Raw genomic sequence first — 16,612 nt, forward strand, 5'->3', positions numbered from 1 at the left:
AACTCACACGAATCGAACTTTTGGAAACCACCACCATCATCTTTTCAACCACACGATCATCACCATACCCTTAGTTTTCCCTTTTGGTGAGTTTTAACTTGGAAATCAAAAGCTCCGACGATGAGTTAGTTTGCTCTGGCATGATCACGGACGATTTAGAAGGTTTTGAGGCTCGAGATGGTCTCTATGCAACTTCCCTAGCATTTCAGAGTAGATTTGGAGTGGAGTGGACGGCGGAATAGGTGAGTTCAAAGGGTTGCAGAGTTGGCCGGATTTTCCAAGGAATTTTCCGATCATTTTTTGTTGGATTTTGGACTTCTAATAGGTACGAACGTGTTCTACTCTTCGAGACCTTCAAATCCATATAAATTTCATGGATTTTGGTTAAGAAATGAAGTAGATATAAAGCTTTGAAAATTTTCCAGAAAGGGGCGTGTGCAAACAACGGACGGCGGAGACCGACGGGTGACCGGAGAAGAAGAAGGTATATTCTGTTAACTTTAACGGAATATTCTAATGGCGTTAGGTAACACCATTACAATTTAACGGAATATTCTACCTATTTTGACATAATATTCCTAACGCCGTTAGGGTTTCCGTCAGTGTGTCATGCATGTGCCTGCGCGTGCCCGGTACGTGTGGCCATGCCCTGGCCGGCGCGTGAGGGAGCGTCCAGTGTTCAAAAATCTTTCTAAAAATTTGTGTGTGTTCGTATAATCGAGTAGATCACATTCGTATATTCAAACCTTACATTTGAGCAAACTATGAAGAGTTATTCCTGGATTTCGTATATGTGCTAATTAATTAACATAAAAATAGTTGTATCGCATATAGGTGAGACGTACCCCGAGGATGAGCGTGGACAAGCGAAGCTAGGGGGCTACGATCCTGTTACTCATCAGTGAGTGGTCATTTTTTTTCTATATATATATATATATACATATACATATACATATATACATACATTTATATATAGTTTCCAGAAACGTTTTTATATGGAACTATGCTTTGCTTGCCATGTCGTAAATAAGTTACATTTTAAATATTGCATTGTTACACTTGTGAATTATATTGTGTGATGCTGCAGAGACTTAGGTAAGCTTTAGGTGAGTATTATGTGATTGAATGGGTTATATTGCATTGGTATGCATGCATTTATTTAGAGCTCATCATGGCTACACCCCGATATTAGTGCTCCCGCTCGGGGCTAGGGCATACCTTCACGTGATTGTTCACCTCCTGCACTGCACGCTCACCTTGGATCCAAGTCTGGTGCCAACCTGTCATACAAACCACAATAGGTGGTTCCGACTCGTAGGTTTCCTGCGAATTATCGCACAGCCTTCACTTGATCGTAGCACTTGACGTATATATTTATATCCAGCCTGTCGTACAGGTCACACTAGGTGACTCCGATTCGTGTGCTAGCCTGTCGTTCAGGTGAGTATTATGTGATTGAATGGGTAATATTACATTGGTATGCATGCATTTATTTAGAGCTCATCATGGCTGCACCCCGATATTAGTGCTCCCACTCGAGGCTAGGGCCTACCTTCACGTGATTGTTCACCTCCTGCACCGCACGCTCACCTTGGATCCAAGTCTGGTGTCAACCTGTCATACAAACCACAATAGGTGGTTCCGACTCGTAGGTTTCCTGCGAATTATCGCACAGCCTTCACATGATCGTAGCACTTGACGTATATATTTATATCCAGCCTGTCGTACAGGTCACACTAGGTGACTCCAACTCGTGTGCTAGCCTAGATTGATGAGCTACAAGTCCAGTCTTACATGTCACGTTAGGTGACTCCGACTGGCATACTATTTTATATTGGTTTCACACCTGGCATACATTTATTATCGCTAAGATATTATGACATGAGATACTTCAATTTTCGCAGCTCTTGTGCATTGGTTTTCATACCTACGTAGTAGTCTTTTCTGGAAACTATACGGGTTTTACAGAGAGGGGTTATTATGTTAATAAAGATGAATATGTTTTCAAACGGTTTGTTTTTGCCCACTCACTTTTCTGTTTTGCACCCCTCCAGGTTCTAGGTAGTTGTTCATCTTTGGTGGCTCACGAAGACTACTTGGCGGTTCTGACGTTCTTCTAAATAAAAGTAGGGATCTTCTCCCTGTTTGTATAATTAGTACTTAGTTAGTTCGATTGCACTTTCGTTTTACCTATGCTCTAATAAGCGTGTATCTTATACTTGATCACTTTCACACACTTACATATTATCACTAGTTAAATAAGTTTAGTTTTGGTTTTTATTTATTCGCATTTTCTTATTATTATCACTTCTGTTGCGCATTTGGTTACGTCATCCTCACATGACGGCCAGCACGTCTCGACTCCGGTCGGGGTGTGTCAGTTTGGTATCAAAGCCTAGGTTTGGCATTCATGAGTTCTTCATTTGTGTTATAAGTCCTAATCATTTTTTATCTCTTATGTCATAACCATGCCGCCTCGTAGAGAGCCACGTACTTCTTCTGAGTTTGATTTTCTAGATATTGGACAACTTGGTGATGCTATTGTTAGTACAATTCAATCCTCACCCTATTATCCCCAGAGAACCCCCTTGGAGACTGTATATAACTTGAAGGTAAATGATTTCTTTGGCAATGAGGGGTCCGAGGGAGCTGAGCTTTGGGTTGACCATGTTGAGAAAACCTTTCAAGTGATGCAACGACAAGGAAATCTTTTAGAGGACAGATGGGTCAAGACAACCACTTAGTTCTTACGTTTGGAGGCTGCATCATGGTGGAAACAGGAATCCTATCCGTTGTTAGTCGAATATGCCACAAATTGGGATATTTTCAAGCATCTATTTCAGAAAAGATTTATACCTCCGGAGTATTTGGATCATAAGAGGGACGAATTCTCGGAACTGAAGCAAGGGAAAATGCCAGCCACTAAGTATCATCGAAAGTTCACTGATTTGTCCTGATATTGTCCAGAGATTGCTGCAAATCCTGTTGAGATGCTTCGACATTTTAAAAAAGGCACTCGCAAGAAGTTGCATTCTATGGTGACTTGGACTCCCTGTTCTACATATCAAGAATTCTTCGAGGTTTTACTTCGAGTTGAGGACTCCAAGAATGCTCCAGATGATAATGATGAGAAGGAAGAAAAAGGTAATGCTCAGAAAAATAATACTAATAAAGATAATGGGCAATCCTCATACGGTCGTAAAACACAGAATTTTAAGCGAACTGGCCTGGTTCATCTAGTGGTGGTTCGAATTCTGCTACATTGTGGAGGGGCAGCAGGTTCATAAGTGGTTCCCAATTCCAGAGGCAAAGAAATCCTAACAGTTATAGTGTTCCATTTTGTTGTAGGTGTAATAATCGTAATTTTAGAGAGTGTAGACAAGGTGGTAGTGGTAGATGTTTCACTTGTGGTTAGATAAGGCATAGGGCTAACCAGTGTCTGCAAAATCAGTAGAAACCTCAGCCCCATGCATTACCATCTGCAGTCCCCCTTCAGCAGATTCAGGGACCTAGTGGCTATACTCCGACAGGTTATGGTGGTGCTTACCACTATCAAGAAGATGTAACTCTGTATTCCAGGGAGCATACTAGTATCGAGCTTATCCATATTATCAAGGTAGTTATTCATAGTACCAGGGAGGCTATACGCCGTATGCGCCGTATCAGGGTGGTGAACCACAGTGGTATACTGGAAGATAGTCTCATAACCTTGATGTTGCTTTTAGCAGTGCTGGTTCGACAAGGTAGCCTAATCAGCCTAATCAGGGATGAGGTAATCAAGGAAATAGAGGTCGTGGAGGTTTGCAGTAGGCGCAGGGACGTGTTCACCACATCTCTCTGCAAGACGCTCAAAGAAACCCTGATTTGATTATGGGTACGTTGAATATTCTTGGTCATTTTGCTAGAGTATTAATTGATTTAGGTGCCACGCATTTTGTTATTTCTCATATGTTTGCTCAAAAGACTCAACCACACCTTACTCCCCTCGGTTATGAGTTGGAGTTTTCCATGCCTATAGGCAAGACTTGTTATGTTAGCTGGGAGTATCAAGGATGTCCTGTTTTTGTTGAGGATGTCATAATGCCAACTAATCTTGTTCATCTGGATATTGTCAATTTCGATGTTATTCTGCGCATGGATTGGTTGCATTACAATTGTGCCAATTTGGATTGTTATGAAAAGGTTTTCACGTTCCATCGGCTGGGCTTGCATATGGTCACTTTTATTGGTGAGTGTTGTGGATTGAGACAGGGCGTTATCTCGGCCGTGAGAGCGAAGTGACTGTTGAGGAAATGATGTCAGGGCTATTTAGCTTATGTGGTGCTGAATGAGGATACTTCTACTCGTGTGATGGATGTTCGGGTAGTCAGACACGTCCTTGATGTTTTTCCTGATGATTTATCTGGGCTACCACCAGATCGTGAGGTAGAATTCGCTATACATTTAACTCCAGGTACAGATCTTATTTCTTTAACTTTTTATCGAATGCCTCCTACTGAATTGAGAGAATTGAAAATCCAATTACAAGAACTTGTTAGTAAGGGTTTTATCCAGCCAAGTACTTCGCCGTGGGGAGCTCCAGTTTTATTTATGTGAAAGAAAAACAGAACTCTGAGGCTGTGTATTGATTATCAACAGTTAAACCGGGTAACAATTAAAAACCGTTATCTGTTGCCTCGTATTGATGACATTTTTTACCAGCTTCGAGGTGCTTCTGTGTTCTCAAAGATTGATCTAAGATTAGGGTACTATCAGCTAAAAATCAAGCGTGAGGATGTCCCGAAGACAGCATTTCGAACTCGTTATGGTCATTACGAGTTTCTAGTGATGCCATTCGGGTTAACGAATGCTCCAGCAGCCTTTATGGACCTAATTAATTGGGTATTTTATCCGTATTTCGACAGGTTCGTTATTGTTTTCATTGATGATATTTTGGTATATTCTAAATCTAAGGCAGAGCATACTAGACATTTCACTCTGGTTCTGAAGAAGTTGAGGGAACATCAGTTGTCTGCTAAATTTAGTAAATGTCAATTTTGGCTAGATCAAGTGTCGTTCTCAGGACAAGTGATATCAGCCTAGGGTATTCTTATGGACCCTCAGAAGGTAGTTGCAGTAGAGAATTGGGAACAACCTCGTACTGTCATGGAAGTACGAAATTTTCTTGGTCTAGCCAGCTATTATCGACGTTTTGTGAAAGATTTCTCAGCTATAGCTCTGCCATTGAGGAAGTTAACCAGGAAGGGAGTTAATTTCGAGTGGAGTGATGATTGTGAGCAGAATTTTCAACAGCTGAAGTATTGCCTCACTTATGCACCTGTGTTCACACTTTCGGATAACAATGGGAATTTCGAGATCTATAGTGATGCTTCTTTAAATGGTTTGGGTTGTGTACTAATGCAGCATGGCAGGGTGATCGTGTATGCTTCGCGACAGTTAAAGCCCCACGAGATGAATTATCTCATTCATGATCTCGAGTTAGCAGTTATTATCTTTGCATTGAAAATCTGGAAGCATTATTTGTACAGGGAAACGTGTCAAATCTTCACCGACCATAAAAGTTTTAAATATATTTTTACTCAGAATGATCTTAATCTCAGGCAGTGGAGATAGGTTGAGTTGCTCTGTGATTACAACTACACGATTGAGTATCATCTTGGTCGTGCAAACTCTGTAGCTGATGCTTTAAGCAGGAAATGCTAGGGTCGACTCAACACACTTTATGCACGTAGTGTTCCACTCTTGATGGAGTTGCGATCTACGGGAGTCACATTAAGAGAAGATTACTAGAGAGTTCTACTTGCTAATTTTCAAGTTAGGCCAATTTTGCTGGATCGTGTACTCGAAGCTCAGGCGTATGATCCAGAATCTCAGGAGTTAATACAAGCAGTGTCTAGAGGGAAGATGAAAGATCTCAAGATTAGGAATTCCGATGGTATGTTGATGCAGGGCGACCGAATGTATGTGCCTAATGTCAAAAAATTAAAGAAAGATAACCTTGATGAGGCGCTTGTTTCAGCATATGCGATGCATCCTGGGAGTACCAAGATGTATCACACCATCTGACCTTTCTATTACTGGCTTGGTATGAAAAGAGAAATTGTTGAGTACGTCAATCGTTATGCAGTTTATTAGAAAGTCAAGGCAGAAAGGAATAAACCTTTTGGGTTATTACAACCACTTCCCGTACCTCAGTGGAAATGGGAAGATATTACCATGGATTTCATGTACAAGTTACCTCGTACACAGAATGGTTATGATGGTATTTGGGTGATAGTTGATCGACTAACCAAGTCAGTACACTTCATACCCTTTCAAGAAAATTACTCGTTAAGTCAGTTGGCAGAACGGTTCATTTTGGAAATTGTCAAATATCATGGTGTTCCGGTGAGTATCATTTCTGATCGGGATCCCAAGTTCACTTCTAAATTTTGGATAGCTTTCCAGGAAGCTCTCGGTTTGAGATTGCTTTACAGCATGGCTTATCACCCTCAGACGGATGGACAATCTGAGAGAACCATTCAGACACTAGAAGATATGATAAGATCCTCAGTTTTGCAGTTTGGAGACACTTGGCATAAGCGTTTAGCTTTGATTGAGTTTGCTTATAATAACAGTTATCATTCTAGCATTGGCTTGTTACCTTTTGAGGCGATTTATGGTAAACCATGTCGTACCTCGTTATGTTGGTCTGAAGTTGGCGAGAGAGTGCTAGTGGCCCCTGAGATTGTGGATGAGACCATGCAGAATATTCAGGTGATTAAAGCTCACCTCAAGGCGGCCCAGGATTGACAAAAGAGTATCGTTGATAAACATTCAACTGAAAGGGTATATAAGGTTAGAGATTAGGTATTTTTGAAGTTGTCACCATGGAGAGGTGTGGTACGGTTTTGGAAGAAAGGTAAGTTAAGTCCTTGCTATATTAGACCTTATCAGATCACTGAACGAGTTGGTGAAGTTGCCTATCGGCTTGAGCTACCTCCAGAATTATCAAAGGTACATAACGTGTTTCACATGTCTATGCTACGTAAATATGTCCCTGATCTGTCACACGTAATTCCTTTTCAGCCACTAAAGATTAACCCAGACTTGACTTATGATGAGCAACCGGTGACGATTTTGGATTGGAAAGACAATGTTCTCCGGAACAAGATCGTTCGCATGGTGAAAATTTTGTGGAGGAACCACTCAGTCGAGGAAGCTACCTGGGAAACGGAATATTGTATGCGGGACTTATACCCACATCTGTTCTTTGATTATTGATTTCTTATGTGAAATTTAGGAGACGAAATTTTCTTAAGGGGGGTAGACTGTGACGACCTGTCCCAATTTATTATATAATTTTCAGCTTTTTATTCAAAATGGTCCCTGAGATTTGCATCATTCATAATTTTGGTCCCTGAGATTGTCCACCATCCATGATTTTGGTCCTTCCGTTAAAAACTCCGTTAAGTGTCCCGGAGCTCTTGGCCGGAAGTTTGGGCAATTTTCAAAGCTTCGTAACTCAATCGTTTCTTAACCAAATTCGACTCATAATATATCAAAATGAAGATAGGAAAGTGTAGAATAAGATTATACCTATTTGGAAGCCCAATGATTGCCGGAGATGGCCGGAAAATAGCCTGAAAGGTGACTGGTCCGCGGGAAAACTGAAAAACTCGCCGGAAATTGGGTAAACCTTAAATGTTCATAACTTCTTCAATACTCAACGAAATCGAGTGATTCAAAAATAAAAATCATACTTCTTGATGAGACGAAGATAATGATACCTTTTTCAACGGCTAACTCGCCTTGGTTTGGTAGGCAAATGGCTCGAAAGTGGCTAACCATTTTCGAGTTAGCCACTTTCAAGCCATGTTTTGGCCAAACCATGATGAGTTAGCAGTCACGAAAGATACCATTCTCTTTGTCTCATCGATATGTATGATTTTAGTTTTTGAATCACTCAATTTCGTTGAGTATTGAATAAGTTATGAACGTTTAAAGTTTACCCAATTTCCGGTGAGTTTTCCAGTTTCCTGCGGACCAGTTACCTTTCAGGCTATTTTCCGGCCATCTCTGGCAATCATTGAGCTTCTAAATAGGTATGATCTTATTCTACACTTTTATATCTTCATTTTGATATATTATGAGTCGAATTTGGTTAAGAAACGATTGAGTTACAAAGCTTTGAAAATTGTCCAAACTTCCGACCAATAGCTCCAGGACACTTAACGGAGTTTTTAACGGAAGGACTAAAATCATGGATGGTGGACAATCTCAAGGACTACTTCTATTGGTTTTAAATCTTAGGGACCAAAATTATGGATGCTGCAAATCTCAAGGACTATTTTGAATAAAAACCCTATAATTTTCTCCTCGAGCGTGTAAAGTGACGAATATGCCTTCGTTGGCTAAGTGACGTGGATGTGTATATGCAGTTTTAAATTATTATTTCCGCTGTCGTAATTAAATCATACTCGACATCTCGAGTGCGTTGAAGCGAGTTAGAATCGAATTGGAGCCGTAACGAAAAAGTTACGATTATTTAGGTGCGTAAATGGGTAAATTGTGGACCAATTATATGGGCTCCTATTTCTTTTAGCCCAATCAGATAATTTGTTTTACTTCTTTTGGGCCAATTAAATTTAGCTCTCTCTCTCTTAGCCAATCAGAACACACACACACACACTCTCTTCCTTCTTTCTCTCCTTCTCAACTTTTCTCCCTCCGTACACCTGAGACACCCCATACACATAACCATCATCAAACTCACACGGATCAAACTTTTGGAAACCACCACCATCCTCCTCTCAACCACACGATCACCACCATACCCTTAGTTTTCCGTTTTGGTGAGTTTTAACTCAGAAACCAGAAGCTCCGACAAGGAGTTAGTTTGCTCTGGCACGATCACAGACGATTTACAAGGTTTTGAGGCTTGGGATGGTCTCTATGCAACTTCCCTAGCACTTCAGAGTAGATTTGGAGTGGAGTGGATGGCGAAATAGGTGAGTTCGAAGAGTTGCAGAGTTGGCCAGATTTTCCAAGGAATTTTCCGATCGTTTTTTTGTTGGATTTTGGACTTCTAATAGGTACGAATGTATTCTACTCTTCGAGACCTTCAAATCCATATAAATTTCATGGATTTTGGTTAAGAAATGAAGTGGATATAAAGCTTTGAAAATTTTCCAGAAATAGGCGTGTGCAGACGGCGGACGGTGGAGACCGACGGGTGACAGGTGAAGAAGAAGGTATATTCCATTAACTTTAACGAAATATTCTAACGGCGTTAGGTAACACCGTTACCATTTAACGAAATATTCCGCCTATTTTGACAGACTATTCCTAACGCCGTTAGGGTTTTCGTCAGTGTGTCGTGCACGTGCATGCGCGTGGCCGGTGTGTGTGGTCGTGTCTTGGCCGGCGCGTGAGGGCGTGTCCGGTGTTCAAAAATCTTTCTAAAAATTTGTGTGGGTTCGCATCATTGAATAGATCACGTTTGTATATTCAAACCTTACATTTGAGCAAACTATGAGGAGTTATTCCTGGATTTCGTATATATGCTAATTAATTAACGTAAAAATAGTTGTATCGCATATAGGTGAGACGTACCCTGAGGACAAGCTTGGACAAGCGAAGCTAAAGGGCTACGATCCTGCTACTTATCAATGAGTGGGCATTTGTTTATATATATATATATATATAGACATATACATATATACATACATTTATATATAGTTTCCAGAAACGTTTTTATATGGAACTATGCTTTGCTTGCCATGTCGTAAATAAGTTACATTTTAAATATTGCATTGTTACACTTGTGAATTGTATTGTGTGATGCTGCAGAGACTCAGGTAAGCTTCAGGTGAGTATTATGTGATTGAATAGGTTGTATTGCATTGGTATGCATGCATTTATTTAGAGCTCATCATGGCTGCACCTCGATATTAGTGCTCCCGCTCGGGGCTAAGGCTTACCTTCACGTGATTGTTCACCTTCCACACCGCACGCTCACCTTGGATCTAAGTCTGGTGCCAACCTGTCATACAAACCACAATAGATGGTTCCGACTCATAGGTTTCCCGCGAATTTTCGCACAGCCTTCACATGATCTTAGCACTTAACGTATATATTTATATCCAGCCTGTCGTACAGTTAACACTAGGCGACTCCGACTCGTGTGTTAGCCTAGATTGATGAGCTACAGGTCCAGTCATACAAGTCACGTTAGGTGACTCCGACTGGCATACTATTTTATATTGGTTTCACACCTGGCTTACATTTATTATCACTAAGATATTATGACATGGCATACTTTAGTTTTCGCTGTTCTTGTGCATTGGTTTTCATACCTACGTAGTAGTCTTTTCTGGAAACTATACGGGTTTTACGGAGAGGGGTCATTATGTTCATAAAGATAAATATGTTTTCAAATGCTTTGTTTTTGCCCACTCACCCTTCAGTTTTGCGCCCCTCCAAGTTCTAGGTAGCTGTTCATCTTTGGTGGCTCACGAGGACTACTTGGTGGTTCTGACGTTCTAGTAAATAAAAGTAGAGATCTTCTCCCTGTTTGTATAATTAGTACTTAGTTAGTTCGATTGCACTTTCGTTTTACCTATGCTCTGATATGTGTGTATCCTATACTTGATCACTTTCACACACTTACATATTATCTCTAGTTAAATAAGTTTAGTTTTGGTTTTTATTTATTCGCATTTTCTTATTATTATCACTTATGTTGCGCACTTGGCTACGTCACCCTCACGAGACAACCAGCATGTCTCAACTATGGTCGGGGTGTGTCATCCAAACACATGTTTGGAGGAATTACATTGGAAAACAACTATTCTTGAATAAAATATAATTTTATAAATGGAAGTGCGCACCATAAGTGATAGTCATCAACCTAATGGATCCAATTAATTAAAGGTTTGACTAAAGAGTAAGTTGTATCATCGAGGGGAATGGATTAAAAGCCTATGTCTTAAGAATCGCCATAATGGCAACCCAACCTAGCTGATTGGAGATCACAATATCTAGGTTAAAGGGACAACAGAATTGTGGATGATTCAATGGGAGCACTGCGAAGATAATCTCCTACCCATGTCTTATGATGAAACCTTGCTATCTGCAGCGTGTTTAGGATAAGCTTTACTTTTAATGATTCCTATACTTGGAAATAACAAGTGGGGTATTGCAGGATACTCGTAATGGGAAGTCACATATCTTAAGTGAGGAATATGGCCGTTCCTGTGAGAATTTTCTGAATGGCTTAATTCTATAAAAGCACTCATGAGAAACCTAGAATTGTTTAGGGCCAAAATGAACACAACTGAGCAACCACGGGGTGTCTGAAAGGTATAGTATGATTACTATTGTCTTGGTTTACACCAAAGGCTGAGCAATTCAAGACATCGCGTTCACTGATTAGCCAAGTAAATCTGATAGTAATTCACTACGGAAGGTTCAAAGTCAAAAGCTACCTATCTCGATGCGGTACTTTTCCTACTGAATTCTCTCTCTAGTGTCTGTATTGTCATTTACATAGTGTTGAGTCAATTTCCATTCGTGTGGGGGATTGTTGGAAAATTTAATAATAATATTATTATATTAAATTTATTAATTGAATGGATAGAAAGAGTTGCAATTTTTTACTTTTCATGAATAGTCACATACTTTCCAAAGAAGTATCTCAAAATCTATAAATAGGGAAGCCCCTATAAACATAAAATAACTATTCATTGTTTTACATAATCATACATATAGTGCACTAAATATTAGAAAGTATCATTGAGTCCATATGAGAGGGTATTCAATAGAATTGTGGTTCATGGAGCCTTGTGATTTGGAGAGCTACTATTACAAGGACGTGGTCGTTGTATCTTGAGAGACAAACGCCGATCAACCATTAGCACCGTAATGGGGCATAAACTTGTCTTAACGACAAAGTATCCAACACTTTACTCGACCGTATTTTCAGGTTTTTCTAATTCATTATGTCATGTTCATTTAACATTGGTTACTTATGTGTATGCATTACTTTGATATATAATTGCATGAATTACTTCTTGATTTTCTATGTGATTTAATATAACAATTAGAACCTAATTTTTCCAACAATAACTTGTGCTACCTAATCAATCTAATATCTAACAATAAAAGTTTTGGTACCTATATGTAACATATCCATTCTATATACATGCCATTAAAGTGAACTCCATATCATGCAATCTGCAATCAACTAACTATACGTATGTACTAATTAAATTTTGATGTTTATGCACGTAGGAGGATTCAAACCTACTAAGACATATGAATTTACAGCTCAGCCCACAATCACCCTTTTACGTACCATTAGAGTATTCACCGGTGTAGTTTAGCTCCATTAAATTTGTTTGTTATTAAGATATGGATCAGAGCCCTTGACATGTTGTGGTTCTAACTCATCTTCGTACCGTTCCTCACCGTTGGGATTAACTTTACGTACGAAGAATTAGTATCATTCTTATTCAAGTATTTACTAACAACGAAATGAATTAAAAGGTATGTAAATAAAACATCCCTTGGATTATTTTGGGTGAAATGGGAGGGGAGGCCCAAACAACAATCACCCCAAAATATGGGCCTGGCTAACAACAAGAAAAGGAGTGTCCAACCAAGTGCAAGCCCAACTCCAAGTAAAACCTCTCAAACAGTTAATATAGTTTCTACTTCTTCTTCCCAGTTAATCTGTATGTTTGTGCAAATGCAATGCGCTATGGAAGGCCTTTCCTGGTCAAAGACCACGGCGCCTCCCAACTGGGAGACATACTTCGGTACCCGCAAAATCCCGTACCCGCCATCACCAAGACCCTCTCAACCTCCGGTACCCGCAACCTCCCGGACCCCCACACCCTCCCGCTTTCCGAGCCCCTACTCCTCCAAATCCTCCTCTCCCAGTCCCTCCACCCCTCCAGAGAACTCGACTTCTTCAAATGGTGCTCTCTCACGCATAACATCAAACACTAGGCGCGCATCTACTCCCACATCCTCCGCACCGCCTCCCGCGGCGGATTCCTCCACGAGGTCCCTCAATTTCTTCACTCCATGAAGGAGGACGGCGTCGTGGTCGATTCCCAGACCTTCAAAGCCCTGCTCGACACGTTTATCCGGTCCGGTAAGTTCGATTACGCGCTTGAAATTTTGGATATTATGGAAGATGTTGGTGCTGGGTTGAACACTGATATGTATAACTCTGTTCTTGTTGCTCTGGTTAGGAAAAACCAGGTGGGTTTGGCCATGGCCATTTTGCTTAAGCTTCTGGATGGAGGGGATTCTTCCCAGGTGCCGAATTCGATTGCCTGCAATGAGTTACTGGTTGCTCTTAGAAAATCTGACATGAGGGTTGAATTGAAGCAAGTTTTTGATAAGCTTAGAGTGAGTGAGGGGTTTGAAATGGATACTTGGGGGTATAATATTTGCATTCATGCATTTGGGTGTTGGGGTGATTTCGGTACTAGTCTGAGTCTGTTCAGAAAGATGAAAGACTCTAACTTGGATTACGTCGGGCCGGATTTGTCTACATATAATAGCCTCATTCATGTGCTCTGCTTGGTGGGGAAGTTGAATGATGCACTTACTGTATGGGAGGAATTGAAGGGCTCTGGCCATGAGCCGGACGCAATTACCTATAGAATTCTTATTCAGGTGTGTTGTAAGTGTTATCGAATAGACGATGCCACTAAGATTTTTAGTGAAATGCAGCTCAATGGATATATCCCGGATACCATTGTTTATAATTCTCTACTAGATTGGTTATTCAAGGCTAGGACGGTTAATGATGGCTGCCAGTTATTAGAGAAAATGGTTCAGAATGGGGTGAGAGCCTCGACGTGGATGTATAATATTCTCATGGATGGTTTGTTCAGGAATGGAAGGGCAGAGGCTGCGTTTGTTCAGGAATGGAAGGGCAGAGGCTGCGTACACACTATTTTGTGACTTAAAGAAGAAGGGTCAGTTTGTTGATGGTGTAACATATAGCATTGTGGTTTTGCAACTTTGTAAGGACGGTCTGCTTGAGGAAGCGCTAGGATTGGTGGAAGAAATGGAAAGCAGAGGCTTTACTGTTGATTTAATTACTGTATCGTCACTTGTGATTGGGCTGTAAAGAAGGTCGGTGGGATTGGACGGACAAGCTCATGAAACACATTAGAGATGGTAACCTAGTGCCGAGTGTTCTTAAATGGAAGGTTGATATGGAGGCTTCACTGAAAAATCCGCAGAGAAGGGCTACTTCAATGAGGCATGGAGTGTACTCAATGAAATGGGAGAAAAGGTTTGCCCCACAGACATAGCTACATACAATGTGATAATTCAAGGCTTGGGGAAGATGGGTAGAGCGGATCTGGCGAGTTCTGTCCTGGATAAGCTAATTAAGCAGGGTGGTTATCTTGACGTGGTTATGTACAACACCTTGATTAATGCACTTTGAGCAGATGAAGAGTAGTGGAATAAATCCTGATGTTGTCCCTTTTAATACACTTATTGAAGTACATAGCAAAGCAGGTCGGCTAAAAGATGCAAATATGTTTTTGAAAATGATGCTCGATGCAGGCTGCACCCCAAACCTTGTTACTGACATGACTTTAGATTTTCTGGGCAAGGAGATCGAGAAAATGAGGTACCCGAAGGCATCCATGGTGCGCAATAAGGATGACTGACCTTGATAAGAATTTGTACACTTCAATTCAACTGTAGTTCAACCTGCTATGACTTTTGGTTCATAAATGTTAAATGAAAATTTGAAGGCCAAAAGTGTAGTCGTGTGTTGAGGTGCCTTTTCGACCTATAATCATGTCATGCTCAGCTTCGGTCATTTCTCAGGGTAATTCAAATTGCTAGAGGTGAAACTCCAGGTCAGTACCTGCTAAACGGATAGAATGTAACGTAACTAGAATATTTGTTTTTCTTCCAAAACACAGAAATATAATTGAGCTTTGTTAAGCTAGAAGGTAGATTATTTGATTCTGGTAGTGATTTATGCAAAAATTTAAATGATAATGTTACTACTGTGTATTAGTTTTCTTCTTTTATGTTAATGCATCCTGCTTTCACTATTTCCATTAAGAAGAGCGTGCCTTGGATTATCGCTTCGTTTCCTTCTCAGTTTTCTAACCCAACCCAAGTAAAACTACAATGCTTCTTATCTATAGCCTTGTCGTAAACTATCTAAATAACTAGAAGCCTCTCAACAAAATGAATTGTAGCTAAGAATCCTTAAAAGATGTTTCTTGCCTCATTCTTTCGTTCGATTCTACCTTTTATTAAAAAAAAAGAAAAGGAACGTGAAGAAAAGGCAGACATATTTTCAACTGAAATTGTGAGAACTTTCCGTATAATAGCAGAACTAGGTAGCAGACTGGAAACTCAAATGCGTACACAAAAACTGCAAACTTTTGATACTATTTTCCAGCAGATTCCGCTTTTCTCCTAATCTTACCTAACCTTTTAATCTCAACCATTTATGTACATCCTATGGTTACTTCGTAGTAGTTTATAAATTTTTTTCCTCTTAAAAGCAATTATTTGGGATGATAAACTCTGAAATTAAGAAAGGAAAAGAGGTAAAACCGGGCATAGGGCAGCCATTGGAACTCTAAATGATGATGCTATTAGGTTCTCCATACGATAGTTAGGTTTCTTCAATCCCAATTCATTCTGTTTTTGCTTATGCTTGGAACATGGAAATATTGTAGTAATTGGAATCCAAAAGCAAAACGAATTTGGCATAGGGTGAATTCAAGCTTGTACTTCTTGCAGTATACGTTATCAGAATCTGGAACGCATATCAGATTCTCATGTACGATTTCGATAATTTTCTCTTATTGATTTCTTTTTAGAAAGGAAAACTTGTATGTTCTAGAGCAAACCCATTTGGTCTTGACTTCTGCAAGGTCTTATTTATGAAATATCAGAGCATCAGGATTGGATTCAAAGGATAGGGGAAAACCATGATACAGAAGGCTTACTTTATGTTCCTTTTCCTTGTAGGTTAGAACTCAGACAAAGAGCGAGCCGAGAGTTCTTTAACCACAGTGATCAAGAACTATCAGATTTTATTTTACCGACGTTGGCTTGATCTTAGTATAAGAATAGGTAAAGATTAGGATAGAGTAGATATGGAGAGAAGCCAGATTCGTTTTTCACCACACGTTGCGCTAGATGGTTACAAACGTTAGCAAAGTTTCCAACTTTTGTAAGTTGGAACTAAGATACAAAACTATGCACAAGATTCTTTTCCAAAACTGCTTGGCCATTTGTGGTTCACTTGAAAAATGATAATTGATACTTGACCCATGCAAATTGCAAAGTCTAGTGGCGTAGAGTTCTTCCACAGTTGAAGCTAGAAAGAACTATATACAAAACTAGAAGTTTGTGTATCGTAGATTTTATCCTGAACAGGACGGTGAAAGCTGAAAGAGAGTTTTTATGTCAAAATGCATACATTTGAATAGTATGAATAGACAAGTACTGTTTTGTTGGAATACTATCAATTTGGACCACATATCAAAGAAGAGTGCACACTATCACTGGTCTGGTTTGATAACGTACGTGACAATGTAATATGTCAGACCATCTAAATAAAGAC

General features: G+C 40.0%; 1 pseudogene; it reads left to right on the top strand.

Moving 5' to 3' along the window:
• The window catches only part of LOC126614248 (pentatricopeptide repeat-containing protein At4g01570-like), a 66,747-nt pseudogene extending 52,063 nt beyond the window's left edge, over window positions 1–14,684 (top strand).
• Window positions 14,685–16,612: the final 1,928 nt, after the last annotated feature.

Source organism: Malus sylvestris, chromosome 1 (assembly GCF_916048215.2).
Source record: "Malus sylvestris chromosome 1, drMalSylv7.2, whole genome shotgun sequence".
Lineage (NCBI taxonomy): Eukaryota > Viridiplantae > Streptophyta > Magnoliopsida > Rosales > Rosaceae > Malus > Malus sylvestris.